The 26,465-nt window shown below is 41.3% G+C and overlaps 1 long non-coding RNA gene across 1 annotated transcript; it reads right to left on the bottom strand.

Annotated features, from left to right (window-relative positions):
* Positions 1-2,383: 2,383 nt before the first annotated feature.
* LOC117675356 (uncharacterized) lies at positions 2,384-15,864 on the bottom strand. The gene is made up of 2 exons (XR_015731920.1): positions 15,477-15,864; positions 2,384-3,635 (listed from the first exon to the last, which is right to left on the bottom strand). It is a non-coding gene; the product is annotated as an uncharacterized LOC117675356 (long non-coding RNA).
* Positions 15,865-26,465: the final 10,601 nt, after the last annotated feature.

The following is a 26,465-nucleotide window of genomic DNA, read 5'->3' as shown; positions in this document are numbered from 1 at the left end:
AGCATTTGCTGCTAGGACCTTGGTCACCAGGCTCAGTTTTAGTCCATTAGACTCATGCCATTATTGTTCAATCTAAAGCTGTTTCCCTGCCAAGTTAGCGATTAATAAAAGCCACAGGGCCTGAAGACTTGTTTTGCATTCAAGGTTGGCCACCTCATTTGTTCCTAAAATTATCCTCCAAATTCTCTTCTGTAAATGCTGATGTCTAAAATGTTAGAAACAATTACCTTAAAAAAAAAAGCAGCCAAATATCTGATATCTGATTATATTTTATTCCAGTAGTGATCAGTGGTGTGTTTCAATTTTTTTTACTACCGGTTCTGTGGGTGTGGCTTGGTGGGCGTGGTATGGCTTGGTGGGTGTGGCTTGGTGGACATGGCAGGGGAAAGATACTGTAAAATCTCCATTCCCACCCCACACTCCAGGGGAAAGATACAGTAAAATCTCCATTCCCTCCACCAATCCAGGGGAAGGTTATTGCAAAGTCCCCATTTCCTCCAGATCAGCTCGGACTTGGGAGGCAGAGAATAGATGGGGGCGGGGCCAGTCAAAATTTTTACTACCGGTTCTCCAAACTACTCAAAATTTCTGCTACTGGTTCTCCAGAACTGGTCAGAACCTGTTGAAACCCACCTCTGGTAGTGATACAGGAGAGCATTTGATTGTTGATAGCCAAATATATGTGTGAGAGAGGTGGTTGGGGTTTCTTATTTAAAGCTTGCCAATCTTGGCTAAAGTGATTTCAACAATCCTAAAGTATTTGCATTTTGTCAAATGTTTACATTTAGAATGCAGAGCTCCAATTTCCCATTCAAACTCTTGCTTTTAGACAATTTGAATGGCAAATTTGAGGATTTAAACAGAATTTATTTTTTCTACTCAAAGCATCTAGCTCATTTTCATGGATGTAGTTTAACCAGAGAACAGAAGAGCTAGGAAGTACAGCTTCTAAGACAACTTGCATGCTCTTAGCAGTTCCCCCCTCTGCCTTCTACTTTTTTCTAATTAATTTCTGCAGTAATTTTTTTTAAGGATTAGATTCTTTTTGCCCCCTACATCCTTCCACATGAACTAAAATATTTCCCATAAGAGGGCTGGGAGAAATCCTGGATTTAAAACACTAGTTTAGGAATAAACAGTGAAAACTTACAACTCCCTTGTCATAGGCCAACGAATCTAAAGCTAAGGAAAGTTGAAGCCCAAAATACCTGGAGGTTGGGGGCATTACTTTGCCTAACTTTGGTGCCTTCAAATCAATTTTGACTCCTGACGAAAAAGCTCCTGCAATTTTCTTTGCAAGATTTCAGAAGTGGTTTGGCCTTTCTTGCTCCCTAGGACTGAGAAAGAGTGGCTAGCCGAAGATTGCCCAGCTGTCTTTGTGCCTAAGCTGGGGGTCACCATGTCCTGGTTTCTACGGTAATTTAGTGTCTTAACCACTAATCTGGACCGGCTCTCACAGATATATGCAGTGTTTGTTTGTTTTTTGTTTGTTTGTTTGCTTGCTTGCTTGTTTGTTTGTTTGTTTGTTCTATCTATCAATAGAATAGAATAGAATAGAATAGAATAGAATAGAATAGAATAGAATAGAATAGAATAGAATAGAATAGAATTCTTTATTGGCCAAGTGTGATTGGACATATGTCTTTGGTGCATATGCTCTCAGTGTACATAAATGGGTAAAAAAGAAAAAAATACATTCATCAAGAATCATAAGATGCAGCACTTAGTGATAGTCAAGGTTACTAATAAGCAATCAAATCATAATAGGAAACAAACAGAACAATATAAATCGTAAAAATACAAGCAACATGGTTATAGTCATAAGTGGGAGGAGATAGATAATAGGAAGGATGAGAAGAATAATAGTAATACAGTCTTAGTAAATAGTTCGACAGTGTTGTGGGAATTAATTGTTCAGCAGAGTGATGGCATTCGGGAAAAAACTATCTATCTATCTATCTATCTATCTATCTATCATCTATCTATCTATCTATCTATCTATCTATCTATCTATCTATCTATCTATCTATCTGAAAGGACACATTCTAACCTCTGTGGCTGGTAGGAGAGATTTGAGAATTGGTTGTGGAAGAACAAAACTTATGAGTACGGGAGGGTCTCGTAGAGGGTCATTGCTCTGCCTGGCTTGTTAGACTCCTTCTCATAAGGAAAAGCAGAAGAAATTAAACAAGATTCCTGCTTGCATTAAGCAGACAGATTGTAGAATATTTGCATTTGGCATATAGTGCAATGTGAACACTTCAATGCGTATTTTATAAAAGCATATAGATAGTGAGATTTATCTCAAGAGGATGCAATGGAAATGTTTTTTTTAATTTGCATTTTTTCCATATTGTAGTTTTAGATTGAGACTCTTGCAGAGTTTTTGAATGACAATTTATTTGTCTGTTTGTTTGTTAAAACAGGAACTCAGCAGAAATGAATAACATGGCCACATAGCTTTGGTCTACAATTCAGTTTCAAAAGGCTTACTGAAATGTGAAAAAATAATAATAATAAAGGACTCAAATTCTCAGCATGGCAGCAGTTGGCAAGAGTGAATTTTTAATAGCCACAGCTAGAGGTGGCTGTACTGCAGCTGGAGATGAATCTGATTTTTGAGGCAATTATGGGTGGTGGACTGCAAGACAAGCAGATCTGAGACTTACGGAGCATGATCCATCAGAATGTCCTCTACAAGCCTCACTGAACACAATTGCTTGATTATATCCATCTTTTTTTTAACCATCAACATTCCTATGCCTTTAGTATAGCAATCAAGCACCCAGAAATATAGCTGATTTTGCTTTTCTGAATATAGAGCTAAAGTCAAGTGATAAAGCTTTCCTCTTGTTACTACATATCAAAATATTGTTAAGATACACGACTGAGACCAGCAAAAATAAATAAAAAAAAAAAGGCAATACAAAAAGTAATACACAAAACACAGGAATATTGTTTTAATGTCTCCCAAAAAGAAATCAAAATTTATTTCTCCCTCTGCCTCCCCCCAAAAATCAAGGGATCAGCATTGGGGAAAAAATAAAAGATACATCAACAGGCTGCTGACTGGGTTCCCTTCCCATTCTGTTCTCTATATTTTGGTTTGCAATTTCCTGAGCTAAATATTTATTACAATCACACTAATGGCCCAGAGAGCTCTCCTAATGTAGTGGGAATACAGTTTCCAGAATTGTATTCATGCTGGCTAGAAGTACTAGGAGTCGTGATTCTGATACAACTGTAGGGAGTGAAATTGGAGAAAGATAGCTTTACTGCTGATCTAGCACTGACGAGGCTAATAGAGTTGGTCCATAGGTCCCATTTCTTAGAAAAGATCTCCAGCTTCAATACAGTTTAAATTAATGGGCACAGAAGGCGGAAGACAGGACTTCTACCATCTTGCCTTTTGTGACCTGTATCCCACACAGACACTGCCAATGGCCATCCTCAATTGGAATGTTCCAATAAGAAATACAGGGAAGCCCTTCTCATCTTCTGCCTTGAGTTGCCAAACATAAGTCACAAATCATATGGTTTCCTCTGAAGCAAAGGAAGACGTGTAGGATGTTCTCACTGTTTCCTCAGACTTCCTTTCTTGTCCCTCACAGTTGCTCTCCCCATTTCTCCCAAACCTGGAATGGAAACAGAACAGCAGATGAAACATCACACAGACTGAAGGGAAGCTTACAAAATGATCCAGGAAGGAAGGCATGGAGATATTCAGGCTTGCCTAGAAGGTGATTCTGACACCATAACTAAACATCATTTTAGGGGGATGAGGTGAGTCTTGGGTTGCAATCGGCCACCTAAAACTCTCAACTACATCTGAAAACAGGCAGAGGAGATGGCGTGTTTATCCACATCTAGGTCTTGGGGTGAATTAGAGCCATCTCCTTTTCCTTAATTCACAAAGTAGACAGTAGGCCAGCCTATATCTTTCAAAACTGGACAAGTCCCAGGAAGTCTGCAACTGTCAGACCTCCTGCTGCTTTATTGCTGCTCCTCTGTTGGTTGATTTCTTTCAGCTTCTATTTTCTGTAATCCTCAAGGCTCTCTTAGTAGTCCTGCTTTGTCAAATAAAGAAAAGGAGAACTTCCTTTTTTCTATGCAGTTTTTGGGAAAGATGGTTGCGCATAGGGCCTCAAGAAGGCAAAACCTAGATGGATCAGCTTCACATTCTCTGGATAAAGGAAATATCTTGAGGAGGAGCTAATACAAATAGACCCACGTCCATTCATATTTAATGGCCCAATCCATTGTATGATTTACCATGGGTTATTTAAATTACAATTTCCAGTTTTGTCTGAACAGGCCAAGAGTGACATAAATTTCACTTACATCAAGATAAGTTATAATATAAATCTGATTTACCACTTGAGATATAATGGGAAAATCGTTTATAAACAAGGTACAATGTCACCCTCAAAACAAGCACAAGATGTAACAGACAAGAAAAGAGCACCCTTACCCTAGAAGATTATGGTTTTTAAAAAAACGTATCAGTAATGTTTGCATAGATAACTTGATTCTTCACAGGTTAACAATTAAGTGAAATCTCATTGACACAAAACACAAACAGGGGAACTCTGTGGTATCTACAAGAAGTCCCAAGGTGTAGAGGGATTCAACTCTAGCCCTGAGAAGGAGGGAGGGAGGCAAAATATTTGCGCAGTCCTGGGAATGTGGGAAGTGAGAGTGAGATATTCAACAGCACCACTTTAATCTTGTTGTCCTTAAAAAGGGGGTAATGAAGGTTTGGGGCAAGCTTTCAAGATTCTGTTAAGATACCCAGTAAAGTGTTATTGAGATTCTCCTGACAACATGCCAAGTTTGAGAATGATGGGTATATTATTCTGACTCCTGGAGAGCACAGGCTCCTCACCACTGCTATGAAAGCATATTTTTCCTATTTGAGGAAATCTGGAATTCTTTCCTTCCATCGTTTCTGTGAAAAGATCTTGTGGCATCACGAGGCTCTCCAGCTCAGAAATCCTGACTGATTAAAACTGCATTTTCCCTCACCTGATGTTTTGTCTCCATATTTCGCAGAAATTGTAGACTGCTGCCCTAGCCCAGTGCCAGGCTAGTTAACATATTGGTTATTCTCCGCTTATTGTGTGGTCATTGAGAGAATAGAATATAGGGATTCCCTCAACCAGATCTTATCCTCCACTACTGCCTTTGTCCAGATTCTGTAGAAGCCAAGTTAGCACATTTCCCTTAGAAACTAATCAGCATTGAAGCACTCTTTACCTGAAAATATTTGATTATCTGCAGTGGAATAGGAGCACGAAGCAATACTGACATTCTCATCCCACTCCTTATAGATTCTCTATTCCTGGATTCATGCCTAGAAAAAATTCAACTCTCCTGGTTCTTCTGCAAAGAAAAACCAGGACTTCCCAGAATATGGCATCAAAATGGTGGCGCTGTGCACTAGGAAACTAGTGAGTAGCTGAAGGGGACCAGGGATGCTTCATGCTGAGGAAAGAAGATACATGCAGCTGCTGTCACTTGCTTGTCTAAGAGGATCTTCTTGAGTGAAGGGAGACTGCTGAAATCTCTGGCTGAGCTGCCTGTGTATATTTCCCACCCCCTTCTACTGCCTGAATTGTGAAAGGCAGGTAAAGTTCAGAGGACTGGCTGTAGGTATGGAGGGCCCCTTCTGCCTCCTTCCTCTATTTCCAGGACTCTGTTCCTTGAACAAAACATTGTGGAAGGGAGAGAACAGAAAGCCTCTCTCACCGTCTTTGATTGGAAGACTAAATTCCTAGTTTGGAAATAATTCCCTACGGTTCAAAGGGCTCAGGTCATACAGATCAATATAGCCCTGACAGTTTCTTTAACAGCAATGGCCTCCAAATAGGTTGGACTACAGCCCCCATAATCCTTTGGGAGATATCCAAGACCTCAGATCTCTCCAAGGCATGAAACACTTGCCATTTTTCCTCTATGATTCTTAATTCCATCAATATGGATTGGCAAAAGTTTCCCCAACATATTAGGATCAGCCGTATGCAAATCTGGATCTAAAAATTTGCCTGCCTTTCAAGATTATATAAACGAAAAGGGTGCAATATTTCTCATCCTTGGAAAATATAATTCTGCTCCAGTTCTTCAACTGCCAAAGTCCAAGTGAGCTTCAGGTGACCTTAAGGGATGATCCTCAGAGGACGCTTGCCCTGTCTCTCAAAGCATTTACTCTGCCCTCTGCTGCCTTTCTTCATAAGCCCTACCTGTCTATGGTCCCTCCCTTCCCCCATGCCTTGCATCTCGCTGCTACAAGAATTAATTCTCCGCTCTTCCTCACACAAGAGCATGGGTGTGATTTTGCACATTTACAACTGATTTCACTCTCCAGATTCATTGGGTTGTGAAAGGCAAGGGGACAGAGCAAACATCGCTTCCAGCCGCAGATGGATATCTACCCCCACCATACCTCTCCTCCTCCTACCTCTTCAGCTTCACCCCAGTTGTGGAAAGTTCAAGGACCTGAAACAAGAAGCATTTCAGGGACAGAACAGAATTGAGGCTGGGAGGGGAGCAGGAAGGAGGGATGCAGCCTGAATAATTCATCGGCCCTCCTCAAGCACTGCCTGGCAAAGTACATCTGAGCGATGGCAAACCTGCTATCAGAGCCATTTAGCAAGCTAGCCAGCTGCAGGCTAATGCACTCAACATCCAGTGGGCTGGCCAATCACTCTGAGGACAAAGAAGGCTGCTGAGAGGACTTCTCTTCCTGATGGGCTGTAGGCTGCCATTAAGGACTCAGGACAATTTCCCTCTCCTGGTGTCCATTTTACCTCCCAGAAGTACCAACCAGGCATACCTCTGGAGAGCATTACAGCGGAGAAGCTTTAGATCAACTTTAGAGAATTTTGCCGAATATTTTTCTAACCATGCTCCTTCCGAGTTTTTTTTTAAAAAACCTGACAACTGTGTGGAGTTCAACTTCTAGAATTCTGGGATCTGAAGTACACATATCCTAGTTAAGTTGTAAAACACTGTACAGCTAACAACAGATTCAAGATCAAAAGAACAGATCTGTAGAGAAAGCAACAGGAAAATGTTTCCCTTCTCAAAACTAGTGAGGTACGGACTATTAAGAGCCCTAGGCCAGAACAAAAATGGTAACCCTGAGAATTTTGGGAGGGCAACAGAACATGAGGCTTCATCCACCAACATCTCTCAGTGGGTTGCTCTTGCAAACAGAGATAGAGATAGAGATAGAGATAGAGATAGAGACAGAGACAGAGACAGAGACAGAGACAGAGATAGAGATAGAGACAGAGATAGAAATACAGATACAGATTAACAGAGTTGGAAGGAACTTCTAGTTTATGTATTAATGGTTAATTATGTTGATGATTATCTTTTAAAATTTTAAAAGTTGGAGGGAGGAATAATGAAGGGGGAAAATTTAGAAACTTAAAAAATGTAGAAATTTAACTATTGAATATTTAAGGTTTATTTTTTGTTATGAGATTTCAAAATATCTGAACTTTGAGAAAAGTAGGAGGGGGGAAAATGTTTTTGCAAATGAATTGAATACTTTATTGATATATTAAGAGAATTTTTAAGGTTTGAATGTTTAATATTTGTTAATGGTTTTAAAACTCTTAGAGTTATTGGATTATACGCTACTTTGAGTCTATAAAAAGGGAGGTTGATGAAATTGTAAAAGGGGAGTTAAGGGGTCTTGGGAGTTATTAAATCTTGCAGTTAGCTAGTTTGTTTTAGCGAATGTTTGGTGAAACCTATGCCCTGTTTTTGTTCTGGGAAGTCGGGGGTGGGGGGTGGTGAGGAGGGGTTGAAGATTGAGTTTACCAAGGATTGATTTTTTTTTTCCTTGATGATAGTTTGAATGATTGTTTATATTGTATACTTGTTTGATCAGAAAATAAAAACTTTTTTATTAAAAAAAAAAAAAACAGAGTTGGAAGGAACCTTGTAGGTCATCCAGTCCAACCCCCAGCCCAAGCAGGAGACCCTACATGATTTCTGACAAATGGCAGTCCAATCTCTTCTTGAAAGCCTCCAGTGATGAAGCTTCCACAACTTCCAAAGTTGTAGTTTCAGCTGAGCAGCAGACTCAGTGCTTACTCATAGATCACTGATACCATAAAGGTTAGAGACCCATGGACCAGTCTGGAAAATGAATGGGCACCAAACTGGCAGAACCCATTCACCACCTAAAGCAGAATAATATACAACAGCAATCCCCAACCTTTTCGGCACCAGGGACCAGTTTTGTGGAAGACAAATTTTCCACAGACTGGGGCGGGGAGGGGGGGAAGGAGCATGCAACCTGTACCTGTGTAGTTCCACTCACCCACTGCTCACCTCCAACTGTGCGGCCTGGTTCCTAACAGACCATGGACTGTTGGGGACCCCTGATATACAGAACCACTTGAAGAGGATTTGAGAGGGTGGGCTGGGTTTGGGAGGGGAATTTAATGATGATTTGCTAATTTAGCACTCATTTGTATTCCGCATGATGGGTGGAATACAAGTTAAATAAACAAATAAATCACTTTGCCTCTGAAGACGCTGGTCACAGTTGTCAGGAAATCTGTTCTTTAGACCACAATTACTAAACTCAGAGTTTATAAGCAGATACCACCCAAGAAAGCTATACTAGTATACTCACAACACAATTTTAATCTATTTCTTATATGGAAATGGCAGGCATTTGTATCTTTTGTTAGTAAGAAAAAGTGAGTGACATCTCAGACCTGAGGGGTAACAATATTAAATTGCCCCATCCCCCTCTTTATGACCAACTGTAATCTCAAAATAGCAAGGCCCCAAACTAATTGAGCTGGCTTCAAACTATGTGCTATTGGCTGCTAGAGAGAGGATAGTGTCAAAACAGCTTTGACCGCATTGTCATAATTCCCAAAGAAAAATCCTTTCTCCCATTTTTTCCCTTATTTTATTTGCTCAGATACAGCAGAATTCTCTCATGCTATTAAAATGAATATTTAAGATCTGCTATAAAATGTTACAGAATATTCTCATTCCTTGATACAAGCTCCCCTGTTCAGGCTCAGTTATGACCTCCTTGCAATGCTTTTGATTCTAACACCTATCATTCCAGATGATTGACACAGTAAATGTTTGAATACACTCAATCTTCAATAGTCCAGAGTCTTCTTGAAGTTGAACCTTAATAAATCATTACTATTATTTCTTTTGGGAGTGGCAAGATATACCCTAATTTGTTTTCTATTACATGCTTCAGCAGTACAGCATTTGCTGACCTTGGCTTTCCTCAAAAGTTGAGCATGGTTGATCCTGGTTAGTGTTTGGACGAGCAATAATCTGGGAATACTAAGGTTTTTGGCTTGGCTGGAAAGTCTAAAAATTTTGGAAGAAAGCAAAGGCAAAACACTTTTGTAATGCCGCTACAGAAGCTGCATGGTGCAGTCAACAGGAGATGACTTTACAAGAACATTTTACTTTCTTTTTGCTTGTCTCAGGATTCATGCACACATATTGATGCTTCTCCTCTTCTTGTTTCCTCACTGAGTGCCCCATTTTGGCTCTGTTCTTCTTGGCTCTCAACCAGCTGAATTTCCTGTTAAAGGGTATGATGATCGGACCAAAGTTCATAACGATTGCTTGCTTTCATAATGGTTTTTAGGGACCATCTCCAAATGGACAAGCAGGGGGGGGAGGGGGGAGGAACCTACCTTCCCAACAGCCTATGAAATGTATTTATTTTATTCTGCAAAACTGACTTTCTCAAAGGAACTTTTCTAAATGCTCACATAGCAGAGTGGATGGTCAGTTTTTGGGGAATCACAGGCTATACTAAACATTTTGAGGGGGAATGGCAGGGTGATAGGGAAATAATACAAAATAGCTAAAATTGTATCATCCAACAAGACTTGGCTCTTCTTCGTTTTGGTGTAATGGATTTTTTTGCATGTGCAGAATAAAAAGTTGCCCCATTTATTTATTTAATTTATTTATTTTATTAAATTTCTATACCGCCCTTCTCCCGAAGGACTCAGGGCGGTGAACAGCCAGAAGATAAAACACAGAGATACAAATTTAAAATAGATTAAAATAGATTAAATAATTTGGCTGAATTTTAAAATACCCCATAATTAAACAGATTTAAAATTTGTGTTTAAAATTTAAATTTAAAAAAAGGAGAAGATTTAGGCCAGGCCAGCTTGATGAAATAAAAATGTTTTAAGCGCGCGACGGAAAGTGCGCAGATCCGGGCTCCTCCGTATCTCCGGGGGGAGCTCGTTCCAGATCGTAGGTGCCCCCACAGAGAAGGCCCTCCCCCTAGGGGCCGCCAGTCGACATTGTTTGGCCGACGGCACCCGGAGGAGTCCCTCTCTATGGGAGCGTACTGGCCGGTGGGAGGCTATTGGTGGTAGCAGGCGGTCCCGTAGATAACCAGGTCCTAAGCCATGGAGTGCTTTAAGGGTGGTAACCAGAATCTTGAAGCGCACTCGGAAGACCACCGGAGCCAGTGCAGCTCGCGCAGGAGAGGTGTTACATGGGAGCTCCACGTTGCTCCCATAACCACCCGCGCGGCCGCACTCTGCGCCAGTTGGAGCCTCCGAGTGTACCTCAAGGGGAGCCCCATGTAGAGAGCGTTACAATAGTCCAGACGAGAGGTGACGAGGGCATGAGTGACTGTGTGTAGGGAGTCCCGATCTAGAAAGGGACGCAACTGGCGGATCAGGCGAACCTGATGAAAAATCCTCCCGGTCACGGCCATCAAATGCTCTTCTAAAGACAGCCGTCAATCCAGGAGGACGTCCAAGTTGCGAGTCCTTTCCATGGGGGGCCATGCCTGTCTTATAGAAATTGTTTGCTTTGGTTGTGGTTTTCCAGTTTATTCTCCAGTTGGCTGTTATGTAGGACACAGAATAGAGTCATAAGAACACTGATACTTCTGAATTTACAGAAGTACATTACTGTATTGTGAGCTGAGAATTCCAGAGTGTAGAATTTTGGAAACTAATGTTATCCTAACTGGGCTGTGAAACTCCAGGTGACCATTAGATGTCAGCAAAGAGCTGATTGTTCTGAATCAGTTTGCTGCCATCTCCTGCCTATCTGGGTTTTTACAGTCCATTTATGGTAGCTTATCCTACCCTGTAATTTCAGAATACGACCATTTCTTCATTAGTGATTTAGAACCTCTTCTAGCACATACATCACTGTAATGTTATAAAACCTGCCTTCATTAATATAATATCACCACAGCCATGATGTCATAAATCACTAGTGAGGAAAGGATTTAAGGCTCTTAAACAGTCTGCCATTGGAGGGGGAACTGGAATACGTTGACATAGCTTGTGATTCTGCCCCCAGTCTATAAATTTCACCTAATCCAAGACAACTGTCTGTTTCTAAATGGCCTTCTGTGATTCTGCAGGACAAACACATCTACCTACTTCTGTTTGAGGGGAAGCTGTCCTGAGAAGTCGCTAATAAGAAAGACCGTTATTCCATGGAACCTTCATCTTCCCCTAACACAGATGCACCAGTCTTTCTCTTCCCCAGTGAGATGCTGTTCATAGCATTCATGTGTACCTGCCCTAGATGTTCAGGTACATCAAGCTCTTCTAACTAGGAGCATTATTTCAAACAATAATATTTTTTTCTTAATTTCCAATAAGTCTGAATGTTATAGATTTTGGGAATGGGAGCCCAATTCACCTAGACCAGGGGTGGGCAAATGTGGCTCTTTTACAACCTGTGGACTTCAACTCCCAGAATTCCTGAGACAGCTTTGGCTGTCTCAGGAGTTCTGGGAGTTGAAGTCCACAGGTTGTACTAGACTAGTACTAGACAGGTTGTACTAGACTTGGTACTAGACTGTACCAAGTATGGCTGAGCTCCAGAAACATGAATCATGCATTGCATTGAGTCATAATATAATTGGTTCAGTTTCACATGCTGTGTGAATTTTGTCACAGTAGTTGTACAGTTAGGTTGTAGGACTTAGTGCAATGTGCACACCATAAAATCAAACGAACTATAGCATAAAGCTGTTTATGGATGCAATGTTCATATCAATAATCAATATAGTTTTCCTGGTATCACAAATGGGCAATTGTAGCACAGGAAGTTTTACTCTGCGCAGAAAAGACACAACATATTTGAGATCATCAGATACCACATACCCACATGAATTGAGAGGTGGAACATGAGCGCAGGATGATATCAGCCAAAGAAAGCTCATGAACGCAATTAATTATTGCATTTCTATAAGACAAGGTGATGAACAGTTGAAATACTGTGTATTCTAGATGTGCAGAAAGTGAGTATCATCTTCCATAAAAGCAGAGAAGCTGATTAGTGATTAGCACCTCGTGAAGAAAATTAGTGCAGTCTGCTCTTGTTCTGCTACTTGGCTCCTTGGGGAGGGGGAGTTGCTTCTTTGTTTAAAAGAGCATTAATAACTGCAATCCTTCCTCCTCTCCTCCAGTCTTAAGTGGTATACTCTGTACTGTTAGTGCATTAAAATGGCATGTGCACACCTACCTTCAGAAAATGGCTAGCGTGATCAGCATAGGAGAGAGTTGCTGGCAAGGCATCCCCATCTTCCAAAGTGTTGCAAATCTTTCTGCTGTGCATTTGGACTCCCATCACGGAGTCCCTTTTAAAACAGCCTCTATGATGTAGGGGTTACCATGTTGGAATCTGAATCAGGAGAACCACTGTTCAAATCCACCTCTGATCATGCTCACTGGTGACATTGAGTCAGGCATTATCAGCCCAGCCTACCTTGCAGGGCAATTTCTATCAGGCAAAATTGGGATTACTAGATACACCACCTGAGCGCTCGGAGGGAAGGGCAGAATATGAATTCAATAAAAATAAATAATTGAACATGCATCTCACCCAAGGGAGCGTATGCAAGTTAGGTTGCTTAATGCTCCCTACTCACCCTGAACCTCAATAGCAGCACCTAGAAGGGTGGTCCTATCATCATTCCCCCAGCTTGGCCTGGTGTATATGGCATGTCAGCTCTATTCCTTGGACAAGCTGTTTTCAGCTGATAGAGCGAGACTCTACCCAGCTGGGCCACTCTCTGCTTGTCTGGTGGGTGCCTGAGCCGGGCAGCACAAGCAACTAATCCAATCTGACAGGTCCAATTGCTCAGAAAAGTCCTGCAGATTTCCTCTGCCCCCTGGCTCTAGCTGTGAATCAACTTGAAAGAGGAGCAGGCAACCCTCATCATGATCATGGAAACACTACAAAGTCCATTCAAGAATAATAATGCCATGCCCTATACTTAATGTCTATGTATGTCTGTATCTAGATAGACCAGATTTGAGAAGTACATGGGAAAAATTAATCCTTTTACTGAACATCTTTTTACTGATGGCTATTGATCTCTCTCATTCATTTCTGCCTTTCATTGTCATCTTGGCCTTTTTAAGAAGAGGACGGGCAATTCGGCAAGGGTGGGACTTTACAACTTTACCCTCTCTCTATTCTTTCTTTAATAGGAAATACTTAAATTGCATGCCCTCTGCATTCTATAACATATTTGAAGCATGAACCCATCTTGTGTAAATTGTAAGAAATGCAGCTAATGTTTTTTTTAATATAAATCAATGTAAATATATTCAAAAATAAATCTAACTAACCCTTGCCAGTGAGGGGCAATGAGAAAAGAAACATAAGATGCTGTGGACTCCCCCTGCCCCCATGGTTTTTTTTTTTCCCAAAAGAGAAGCAACATATGGACTTGGGCAATCCCAAAATCAAAGCATGGTTGAGTGGCCCTTATGCCAGCTCTTCACATTGCCTGATTAGCTTATGCTACCTGCTGTTTGGGGGAATCAGAGTTTGGCTACCCTTGTACCTCACTTGGTTTGATGGCAGGGGGAAAATGAGCATTTCTCCAAGGGCTTCTCCTGAATGTAGTCATGTGTCTTCACTTAACAACTGAGGGAGTCACTTGTGGATCCTAACTTTTGGGAATAAAGAGCTCTGGTAACCAGTTTTCTACAGAAGGGATACTGCACACATCCTTGTCCATTGGGTTGGCCAGCTCTACTCTGTGATATCACACTAATGACTGATGATGTCTTAAGAAAAAATAGAGCTTATAGAAGAGCTTTTCTATAATTAATACTGATACAATTTTCCCATCCCCACATTCTTGGTTGTATTGATTGGGGAATGCTTAGTGTTCTCGACTGCTCTTTTATGGTTTTTAAATTTTAATTATTGTTTTTATTCTGCTTTTCATTCTTAGCTACCCTCCCAGGGTCTGTATTTCAAGATGGATAGCCATGTTAATATATATATATATATTTAATTGTGGTTCTACTTCAGCTATGGGTATCTCTCCAATATACATTTTTCTTTTTGATAACACCTGACCACAACCCAGGTACAATGCCTTCTTTCCCAGCCCACCCTTTTTTCTGCCTCTCTCTCAAATCCCTAGCCATGAGCTGAGATGTTGCTTGTCTCATCCACAGCTCCCTTTCCCCTCCCCGCTCTTGCATGATCTTTCTGGTTCCTTGCCTCTTGCTCCTGGGTGCTTATAGATTGAATTATTTTATACTTGGTAGACAACTGGACTGCTGTGATTTACAAGGCCATGGGGAGAGAGATGGCAGCTGGACAAGAGATGCAGAGAACAGCATCAATGAGATAGGAGGGGGTAGGTGGAAGGGAGGCGATTGGGGCCCCGCTGGGAATTCTGCAACAGCACACCCTTCCTTTTTCTGCTGACGTATGCTGCCTTCTAGTGGAAATGCACAATACAGCACATTAAAAAAAGATCAGCTCCTCTGGGCTTTCTATCAGTTATTTCTGAAAACCTGAAACGCACATAGACTATATGCAGACTCCAAAATGTATATTAGCGATGAATATTTTATAGATTACAAAATAATAGAGGGGAGGGTTAAATTGTGAATTTTTAACTGAGGATTTTTAATGTTACATGCTGCCCCATGGGCAGCTATATAAATATATAAGATAGGACAATCAGAACATATTTTCTGCACTAGCAGGATAGGCCATCAGGGAACAGTTGGCTTTTTACAAGCCTATTTCAAGAGGCAACAGCCAAAGAGCTTAGACTGAATGTCTGCAAACCAGCAGAGGAGACCATAGGCCAGTTCACCCATCTCTATATACTTTGAACCACATGCAATAATTAATTCCACGAGAAGAAAACATTACCATTACAAAACATCACAATTCTATCTAAATCAAGCAATGAACCCAGGGGTGGGTTCTACTTACCTTTACTACTGGTTTGCATCGCGCGTGCGCAGATCACCTATGATGATGTCTGGGTCAGTGGGCAGAGCCTCCCACCGGTTTTACTACTGGTTTTTGCGAACTGGTCCAAATTGAGGGCAACCCACCACTGAATGAACCTGTTGGTTCAAGGAAAAAGATGCTTCTTCCATGATTGAAATAACCCACAGGCCAACACTATAAACAACTTCTCAGACTTTACTTACCATTGACAACTAACCAATCTATGATCCAAGCCCACTCCATACAATCAGATTGGTATATTTAGCTGCAATGTTGCAAAAGGGATTGGCATAAGTGTAACTAGTATTGCAGAATACTGTACAGAGTCCCACATTCATTTCCAGTTCCATCAAGCCAAAATATACCTAGGAGTAAGGCAGAAATCATGTGCCTTTTACGCTGTTTCAGGGATAAAATCCATCAAGTGGTGACTTTAAAAACAGTCATAGTCTATCAAAAGCTGTGCAGTCTATTTTGTGACTGATAAGATTGAAGTCAGGTCAAAATCACTGCAATAACATGCAACCAAGAAATAAGGTACATGTAGGCAAATAATAGGATCAAGAGGCCATCTTGGAAATTTTAATCATTAAGCACTTTTGTCACAAAATGGCTGCCATGGGGCAGTTACCTCTTCACAAAATGGCTGCAACAACTGCCATGGCAATTCACCCAACAGTCATTTACCAGAACAGAATTCAGTAAACTTGACCCTGGTGACCCTCTCTAGCTGCCTATTGTAGATGACTTTAAGGGAACTATGCAAAATAAAATATAATTCACCACAACAACTGTGGCAAGAAAGGTTGTAAAATGGAGGGAAACTCACTTTACAAATGTTTCACTTAGCAACATAAGTTTTGGGCTCAATTGTGGTCATAAATTGAGGAGTACCTATAGTGCACACTACTCGACATTAAGTATTCCAGATTTTTCTTTTATATCGTGTTTCCCCAATAATACGGCCCAGTCTTATTTTCTTTTCAGCCCCAAAATAAGCACCAGGTCTTATTTTTGGGGGATGTCTTACTCGCTTACATTAGGACCACTGTAGCCAGGCCTCCCACGCCCCGATACCTGTTGCGGTGCTGCCTGACTTCTTCTGTGGCCGCTTGCAACCACTCATATCCAGACGCCAGCTGGCTTATCACGCTGGTGCCACCACTTACAGCAGGAAGCTGCATGGCATGTTGTACCGTTGCATGTGCAAGTGACAGCACTGGTGCAATGCGCCATGTCATGTCCAGCTGCAAGTGGCGGCAGAAGAAATTGGGCAGTGGCACAGCAGGTGTTGGGGTATGGGAGGCCTGGATGGGGCAATCCTAACTAAGCAGGTGCAGGGCACGGGGGGCAGCTCAACACACACACCCCCACCTTAGCTTTATTTTTACACCTGTACCTTGCCCCACCTTGTACAACCAGACGATGGGCAGGGCTTAACTAGGGCTTATTTTGGAGTAGGGCTTATATTAGGCGCAGGCATGAAAATCAGTCTAGGGCTTGTTTTTGGGGTAGGTCGTATTTTCGGGGAAACACGGTATCTGATTTGTTCTTTGTGGCATATTCCACAGCAGAAACATAATATGGTTATTTTAAGAAATATTGGATATGACCAATATACTCAATTTGGCTGGAAAACAAGTCCATGCTCAGAGTGTTGATTCACCTAGTTTACTACTGTCTATTTACTAAGAGAGACATTCCTAAATAGAAGGCTGGTCTATTTAGAATTGCTCGTAATTAAACCTCCCCACTCACCCACACACACACTATCATGTAGAAAACGTACAGTACTTTTACAAAGATGAGGGAACAGATTCTCTATAGCAACTGACAAGAAGAAACTAATTTTAGATGATTATTTTACTCTCCAAAATAGAGAGATTCTTGGAACTGTCTATCTCCTGCCTGAGACTTTCCTCATTCTGCCAAATGGTAGGGCTGGTTCTTAGTAGTTTTAATGGACAACAGGCAGAGCAAAACCTTTACAGCATATAAATAGATGTGTAGGGAATGAGAAGATTGTACAGGTGCTACAACAGCAAAAGCATGGCTTCTTTTCATCTCTGAAAATGTAGTACAGAATTTATTGTACATATCACATATCATGTCGGACTGTGGCTGCAGACTTTCCAATTTTAAGGAATGCTTTGTCAGATGATGGTGTTCAGAGCAAAGGAAAGGGAAGAAGATTGGAGAGAAAAAGATAAGGGAGAAGAAATCAATACTGCATTGTTAAGCAGATGTTTGCCTAGGTTTATCTGTTGCTTTTGGAGAAAATTAAGCAGGAAATTAGCCAACAGCAGACATTGTTAATTAGATTATACCAACAGGCCTCTGCTGGTAATTTTCAGAACAACAACAACAAAAATCTCCCAAGAGATAAAATTCAGAGCAAAACAAAAGCAAAACTATAGGCTCTTTTGGATGCCTAGCAATATCTGTGCTATTAAATTACCAGCTTTCCCCAAACTTTTCTCCTTCAAGCTGACTTTTCAGCTACCATATTTTTCCCAGAGTTTCCCCCCTTTGGGAAGAAATTCTAGGAGTTGTACTGATCATATTGGGCAAACACTTGGCTGAAGAAATCTCCAAGAAATTCTGGAATGCCGAGAATGGATAAAGCTAAACCAAATAGCCATTATAAGGGTAGAAACTAACTTTAAAACAGTGTTCTAAAGCAGCCTTTTCCCACCTATTCACCTGTGGGCAACCTCAAGGATTATAAACTGTTAGGCTTCATTATCCATTGCCCTTGGAGGGAAATCAGGTCATTGGCAGTAACTAGAAGTAGAGACTGGATGGCTATTTTAGGGGGAGGAACTATCCATTTCAAGCCAATAATTCTCTGCTGGTTCTAATGAGAAGCACTTTAACTCAACATATTGGAAAAGGCCAGATTCTCTGGGCCAGCTTCTCTTCAGCCAGGCCAAACATTACATGCACGTGGCAGGAGTGGGGCCAGAGCAGGGGTGAAATGCTCCCAGTTCGGACCAGATCACCCGATCCAGTAACGATGACGGCGGGTGGTTCAGAGAACTGGTAGCAAAAATCCCTCCCCACCCCCATGCCCAGCTGAGTCGCGCAATCATCAGAGGCTTTTTATTTTATTTTTAAAAGCATTTTTTCTACAACCTCTTTGGCCAAAAAAATGCTTTTAAAAGTAAAAACAAAGCATCTGCCGATCAGGCAAGTCAGCTGGGATCATCAGAGGCTTAAAAAAAAAAGAAAAGCCTCTGCCAATCAGGCAAGTCAGTTGGGATCGTCAGAGGCTTAAAAAAAAAAAAGAAAAGCCTCTGCCAATCAGGCAAGTCAGCTGGGATCGTCAGAGGCTTAAAAAACAAAAGAAAAGCCTCTGCCAATCAGGCAAGTCAGTTGGGATCGTCAGAGGCTTTAAAAAAAAGAAAGAAAAGCCTCTGCCGATCAGGCAAGTCAGCTGGGATCGTCAGTGGATTAAAAAAGAAAAGAAAAGCCTCTGCCGATCAGGCAAGTCAGCTGGGATCGTCAGAGGCTTTAAAAAAAAGAAAAGCCTCTGTCAATCAGGCAAGTCAGCTGGGATCGTCAGAGGCTTTTAAAAGCATTTTTTTACAACCTCTTCAGCCAAAGAGGTTGTAGAAAAAATGGTTTTAAAAGTTTTAAAAAAAAAAAGTTGACCAAGCCCACTCAGTCATATTGCCCCCCCCCACCAAGCCACACCCACAGAACCGGTAGTAACAAATTTTACATTTCATCCCTGGGCCAGAGGTTTTTCCATTCAAGTGTTTCCTAACTGACCATTTTTTAATAGCCTAAGAAGAAGAAATGAGGTAATTTTGTTGAGCTGATGGAGGCAGCCTCTGTTGATTCAAGAATAGGAAGAGAACATTTTAAGAATACTGAGGAAAGGCCTTTCTCCTCATGCCTCCAAACACAGTATAAATATATCCTAGCAACCTCCTTATTCAGCTGTGGCCCTCGTGATGTTGTCTTCATCTCATCCTTCGTTCATGAGTGAATCAGTCTTACATTGTCCTTAGATAGTCTGGTTGGAGTGTAGTGTTTTCCCGCTGCAACTGGCAGCAGTCCATGGCAAAATAAACTCCAATGTTCTTTGGCAACCTTTTTTCCCCCCAGATGTGCAGCCAGATGACCCATATAGGCAGGGACAGCCTAACTTCTCTTGGCTAGTTTGGGCAAGCACTCCCCATAGATCCTGGGCCCTATCCTCTGCTGCCACACCTGTGGGTTTCCCTCTTAAAAATTGCTGGATACAACTATCCCTGTAGCAGGTCTGGCCCCTCCTGCAGCTCACTGGAGAACTGATACGCAGTTAGGAGTGCTACACAAAACTCAGCAGCATGAGCTTAGAGGAATTCTCTACCCATTGTCCCAGAAAGCCTGCTGGGGATCCGGAGGAGCTGGCCAGTAAATCAGGAGAGACAGCTTATGGGCACAGCTAGCAAGTATTTACTCCTCCCCTCTGGTATTTCTGATAGCAATCAGCCTAATAGGGAGAAAAAGGATAAGTTTATCAGAACGATGGAGGTAGCTGCCAATGCTATTCTTGGATCCATAAACTTCCCATGTCCACCTTCTAATCTCACTGTGCTTTATTTCCTAGAGAGCTTCACAATAGTTCCTCATAATTAGGGGACCACTTTGTGTCTATACAACTCGTTAGCCAAAACATCCCTCATCCAATATGCTTTCCCTGGTAAATGCATCATATGTTCATAACAGACCCCAAAGAAAGATTTTTACCAGTTTTTGCCCAGCCTGGTACCAGCTAGATGCATTAAACTGCAATTCCCAGCATTCCCAACCAGCACCGCCAAATATTGAAAGCTTCCTGTCTATTAATATTCATCCTCATGTGTGAAAACACAATTTTAAGGAGCTGAAGCTACTTGTAGGACTGTTTTGCAGGTTTCTCCCATTTTCCTTATATTTAGATGTCTCTGTGGGATTATGGGGTAGCTTGACCCAAAGGAGGTGCTTGCAGATAAACTTCTCTGCACAGAGGCAGCCCACTCAGTTTGCCCAGTGCAGACCTGCCACCAATATCTTTCAATGGTTCTCCATGTAAGGGAAGGGGCCTTAGGTTTACAGCCACTGTTCTTCGGTTGCAGTGCCATTTTACGGAATGGACCCTCTAGAGATTAGATTGACAATTTAACTGCTATTCTTCCAGACATGATTGTTCCAGAGGGCCTTGGGGAAGGGAACAGTCACTATTATGCTTATTGTTTTATGGCAGCTTTGTGCTTTTATTTTATGCTCTTATTTTTTATATATATTTTATGGTGTAAAGTGCTCGGAGTCCTCCGAGTCTGGCACCATGCTGCCACAATTATCTAATTAAAACAAACAACTTGGGAAACATCCTTTTCTTTTTTCTTTTTTAAAAAATAATTTTTATTAAGTTTTTTAAGTTTTAAAAACAATGTAAAGAAAAATACAACAAAAAAACATTAAAAACACCTAACAAACATAACATTACATCATATATTATTTTACAGCTTACTGTATCGACATGGATATGGATATTCTATTCTTATTCAATTTTTCATCTACGTTCTTATATTTACATTAGTATCTATTTACAAAACTATCATTATCCAGCGGTTGACACTGTTCAGCAATTTACACTTCCTAGTTTTAACCCAGTTAAATTAACATTCCAAAATGTTATTTTGATTTCTTTTTTCTAACCAATCATATAGTTTATTCCACACTCTATAATATTCTGACTTTTCCCTCTCCTTAATTTCCAGCTCATCTTATCCATTTCTGCACATTGTAGAATTTTTCAAATTACTGGGGAAACATCCTTTTCTATTTAATAACTCAAGGGGAATCAACCCACTTCCAAGCTCTCATCTACAATAAGATCATTGAGCAGCTTAAAAGTATACCCAAATCCAGGCATAAGGATCAGGGGAAGAGCTACAATAGGGTTAGGAAAACTGATCACAAAACATCTGTATTAAGCCAATGGAATCTGGCTGGAGCCCCCTTCCCTGGAGCCATACCACATGAGGACAATGCATGGAGAGCAATTCTCCATGAACAAGAATCAACTAAGGCCAATCAAATTCTTCCCCCAAGCAGAAATGACCACATCTGTCATCATCATTAATGATTTGAAGTGTGTAGTTCTAGTTATATCTCTCTCTTGCTAATTGCTTTATATATACTAAAAGTCTTTCAGCTTGTAGATAATATGAGAAATGAGTAACCTCATAGGGCAGCCAGCATGCAGCAAGTGAGATCACTGAAAGATTAAAAGGGCTAAAAAATGAGGAAACAATTTTAATGGAGATTCCGGGTGATCGGTGAAGCTGACAATAGTCAGTGGCCTGGCCTCCATGACCTAGGCAGACTCCTGAAATCTACAGATCTTGTCTGAAGGCTAAAAGTCTCTCATAACTTCTAGAAAACTGCTATCTACATTTCTGTATTGCAACCAAGGGTAAAACTGCAAGGTAGGAGGCACATGCCTTTGTCCCAACATGTTTATCCTATTATTCAATAATGTCAGAGGTGGTATGTTTGCAGGGGAAGGCAAGGTGGTACCTTTTCAATATTATTCTGTTTACAATTTGTCCCCCAATTACCCCAGTTTTCCTGATCTTTTTTTCTTCAACTGTTTTCTTCCATAAACAGATAATCTGGAAGTTAATTCAGGTGGGAAAAGAGGAGGCTGTTATCATTAACCAGCAAGAATGTGGAAGTCCACAAGCAAGAATTGCAGAAGTCCAAATTGTGTTTACAATGAGGATCCTATTGGGGGGGGGGGGGAGGAAACTCTCATATCCCATCCAAAACCCATCTCCTGTAATCTTCAAGGTCGTACTCACAAGTGCCAGTGAATATGTGAAACAAGATGGATCCCATATGCTGTAAAGAGGAACAGTCTCTTGTAGATAACCATAATAGTAAGATGTATATAGCTTTCCTGTTGGTCTTCAAAGTATTCTTATAACTACATCAGAGTCTCAGATCTGCTATGTAATTTGCTGCCTCCACTGGCAATCCAAATCCTCTGAAGGCAAATGGGATGTCCTTATTTACAATATGCAAGGCATATTAAAGGCAGGGATTAGTGGAGTCCCCTGGACTTGTTTTCCTACCTTCAAACATCAGCAGTCAAAATGCCTCCAATCATTCTCCTTAATGTGGGATGGGACTGTAGAGAAGGGATGAGCTCTTGCCAAAACACATTCTGTGCAAGTGTTTCACATTCAAAGGAATTATAACAAAAATGGTGCTGAAATACCATGGGCCCAGAGGAAATGGCCTGGCTGAAGCAAACCGAAGTGGTCAATGGATGTTGAGCTGATCCAGGGGTGGGTTCTACTTACCTTTACTACCAGTTTGTATCATACCCGCGCATGCGCAGATGACCTATGATGACGTCCGGGTCAGTGGGCGGAGCCTCCTGCCGGTTTTACTACCGGTTCTTGCGAACCGGTCTGAACCGGGGGCAACCCGGTTGCTGATCTGATCTCATCTCTTAAGACAATATATTAGAACAACTAAAGATGATTAAAAGCTACCTTAGGTAGGGAATGGAGATCAAATGAAGGCAACCTCATCAGGACACAGGAGAAAGAAAAAGTTTCTTAGGATTCCCCCCCTCCCCCAATTAGATGATGATGTTCGTCCATTGGGTTCGAAGAGGACCTTGACATCTAACAGGTTGTGGGCTGTCCACAATGTGTCCGCAGGTGGCTGGTAAGGCCTATACGAGCATGAAACGTTCTGCCACATGTCAAGCAGACATGTGTGGGCATCATTGTTGCAGCATTTGCAGCTCTGGCTTTGCGGAATGCTCACTTCTCTTGTGCTATGGTTGTTCTATGGTTGTTCTTCTGTCCAGATGTCTGGCAGCTTTAGTGGATCAACATGTGCCATGTCGATCGATCTTGTGCCAGGAGGTGGTGTCGATATCCAGGGACTTGAAGGAGGCTTTCAACGTGTCTTTCAGGGGTGAAATACTCCTGGTTTGGACCGGATCACCTGATCCGGTAGCGATGGAGGCAGATCTGAACCGGTAGCAAAAATCCCTGCCCGCCCCCATGCCCAGCTGAGCCGCACAATCATCAGAGGCTTTTTTTTTTTAACTTTTAAAAGCATTTTTTCTACAACCTCTTCGGCCGAAAAAATGCTTTTAAAAGTAAAGAAAAAAAAGCCTGTGATGATCGCACCGCTCAGCTAGGATTGTCAAAGGAAATTGTTAAAAGAAAAAAAGCCTCTGCCGATCAGGCAACTCAGCTGGGATCGTCAGATCCTTTTGAAAGCATTTTTTTACAACCTTTTCACCGAAGAGGTTGTAGAAAAAATGCTTTTAAAAGTAAAAAAAAAAAAAAAATTGGCCATGCCCACCCAGTCACATTACCCCCACCACCAAGCCACGGCCACAGAACCAGTGGTAATAAATTTTAGATTTCACCACTGGTGTCTTTATATCACTTCCTTTGTCCCCCGTGCGATCGCTTTCCTTGAGACAGCTCACCATAGAGGAGCTGTTTAGGGATGCGATGGTCTGGCATCCTTGCAACATGGCCTGCCCAGCATGTCTAGCTAGGCTTTCATCAGCAGGGTGTGAACTGATGGCAGGCCTGCTCTGGAGAGGACTTCTGTGTCTGGCACCTTGTCATGCCACCGGGTCCTCAGAATTCTACAGAGGCAGTAACATGTAGAGAGAGTGTCAATGGAGATTCTCAGTCATCCAAGAAGGCTCCATACCCATTTCCACTACTCAGGTGACCCTGAGGACCCAGATAAACCTCCAGGTGGCCTCAATGGCTCTAAAAGAATTCAAATAACCACCTGTCTTCAAGGAATATAAATCCTTCCATTCCCCACCATCCAGTCAGAACTGAAGAAGCTTCTTGGATGAGAAGCAAAATGTCTTCAAAGAAAAACAAAGTCCAGGTGCCTCTTGAAAAAGCACCTTTGGGACTGACATATAGAGACACATCTTGGATATAGAGGCCAACGGCATCTAAAGCAGTGTTTCCCAAACTTGATAATTTTAAAATATGTGGATTTGAATTCCCAAAATTCCCTAGAGAACTGGCTGGGGCATTCTGGGAGTTGAAGATCACACTCTTAAAGTTGTCAAGTTTGAGAAACAATGATCTGAAGCATCTGGCTCCCCCTAGTGGGGAACAATTCCATTACCAAAGGATCTATGATGCTATGAATAAGAATCAATTACATTTATTCCAGAATAGGTCAACTATTAGAACAGAATCCAGATCAGGGGTGAAATCCAGCAGGTTCTGACAGGTTCTGGAGAACTGGTAGCGGAAATTTTGAGTAGTTCAGAGAACCAGCAAATACTACCTCTGGCTGGTACCAGAGTGCGGTGGAAATGGAGATTTTGCAATATCCTTCCCCCAGGAGTGGGGAGGGAATGGGGATTTTGCAGTATCCTTCCTCTGTCACACTCACCAAGCCACACCAAGTCCACCAAGCAATGCCTGCAGAACCAGTAGTAAAAAAATTTGAATTTCACCACTGATCCAGACTAGTTCTTAACTCCTCCCCCTTTGAAAGCAGCAATTAAATCCATTCAGCTTTTGGGGAGGCAAAACTAGATTAAACCAGGATGGTATCTGGAGAAGCTGATTTTCTCATTCCTGGGTTTTTTTCTATTTTCTTTCTTTCTTTTCTTTTTTTTTTTTTGCAATATCATTTGGTACTTCTGAAAAAGAAGAATGGCAGGGAAATGATTCTATTTACTGCAGTTACCAAATGAGTAGGCAACCTTTTGATACACCTAGCAGAAGGGGGTCAGATGTTCAAAGTGGGCAAAACTTGAAACTTGGATTTGGAAAATCTATATGTTTTTTTTCTTTGTTTAAAAAGCATGTTAATTAAGCCCACTTAGTCTTGACCCTACCATATTTTGAAATTCCTGCTATCTCACATATAGAAAAATAAGCCAAATAAACTTCTGAAAATTGGGGGGGGGAGCTCTTGGGTCCCTATAAAGTCATGTAAGTTAGATAAGGCAGAAGGAATTTTGGCATATTAGGGGTTAAGAGCTGAAGAGTTGGAATGGGTTGGCTAGCTGTTCAATTTCCTGAATGGGCTCCTTCTGCCAGTTGGCCAGAACTATGATTTGCAGCATTTATGTTCTTCAGATAAAGAGGGAACATGCACACTGGCTGGCTGGCTGCCTACTCCACTCCTCCCCCAGCATCTATCCAGTTGCAATCAAGAACTCAGGGTGAGCCTACAGAGAACCTGGGACATGACCAGCATGCGATGGAAGTTCAAGAAATATTTCACCTATCCTGGCTAGGTTCCTGCATCTTTTACATTCAGTAATGACATTTCTCCCACTAAAGATGTGGTGATATGAAAACATGTGTTCTGTCTGCTTTGATGAGAATTCTGCCAGGAAAAAATTAATAGAAACATCAGAAGTGAATAAAAATACTTTTTCTCTCTTGGCAGAACCTCTTGCTTTTGTTACCTAGTGCCTGTGTGAATGAATAAGGAAATCTACCACTCTAGAACAGAGTGGAATAATCAGAAGCACTTCCTCTGTGGAATGTCTACCTGTTACATGAGGTTTATAACTGCAGGGATCTTGATTTAATTTTAAAAAATGTTTCCCCTATCAGTGTCAAAATAATTCTTTCTATAGGACACACGTAGAATAAGTATCTTAAATAAACTTTAGTTGGTTCACACAATGCAATAAAACCCTAGCCTTAGATTTTAAAAAACACTATAACTTTGTTTGTATAATATGCTAACAAAATAGCAGCACGGTACAGATAAAAATTGTATTGGTCAAATTGTATTTCAAGTAGCTTGTCTTCCATTTGTGACCTGAGAAAATAAATTTTTCCACTATGTCTGTGGCATACCGAATCTCTGGGTCTCTTATCTATTGTTGGACTCAAGATCCAGGCAATCCCACTCAGTTTTTAATGAATGGAGGGACATTCTAAGAATAGCTGGAGGACCTTCAGTTCTAGAATCTATTCAGTTGTAGAAGGTCATTATTTGAAAGTTCCTCTTATTAAAAGACTAGGTCTTTCAGCTTCCAAACAGAATTTCTCACCATGTAAATTACCAATAAGACTAATAATAATAAAAGCACTGCCTGGATCAGATAAGTTGGAGCAGGGCTGAAATCCAGCAGGTTCTGACAGGTTCTGGAGAACTGGTAGCGGAAATTTTGAGTA

The sequence above is a fragment of the Pantherophis guttatus genome, chromosome 2, assembly GCF_059756535.1.
Source record: "Pantherophis guttatus breed Tessera chromosome 2, ASM5975653v1, whole genome shotgun sequence".
Taxonomy (NCBI): domain Eukaryota; kingdom Metazoa; phylum Chordata; class Lepidosauria; order Squamata; family Colubridae; genus Pantherophis; species Pantherophis guttatus.
The sequence above is the reverse complement of the archived record's forward strand: the minus strand, read 5'-3'. Positions and strand labels throughout refer to the sequence as shown.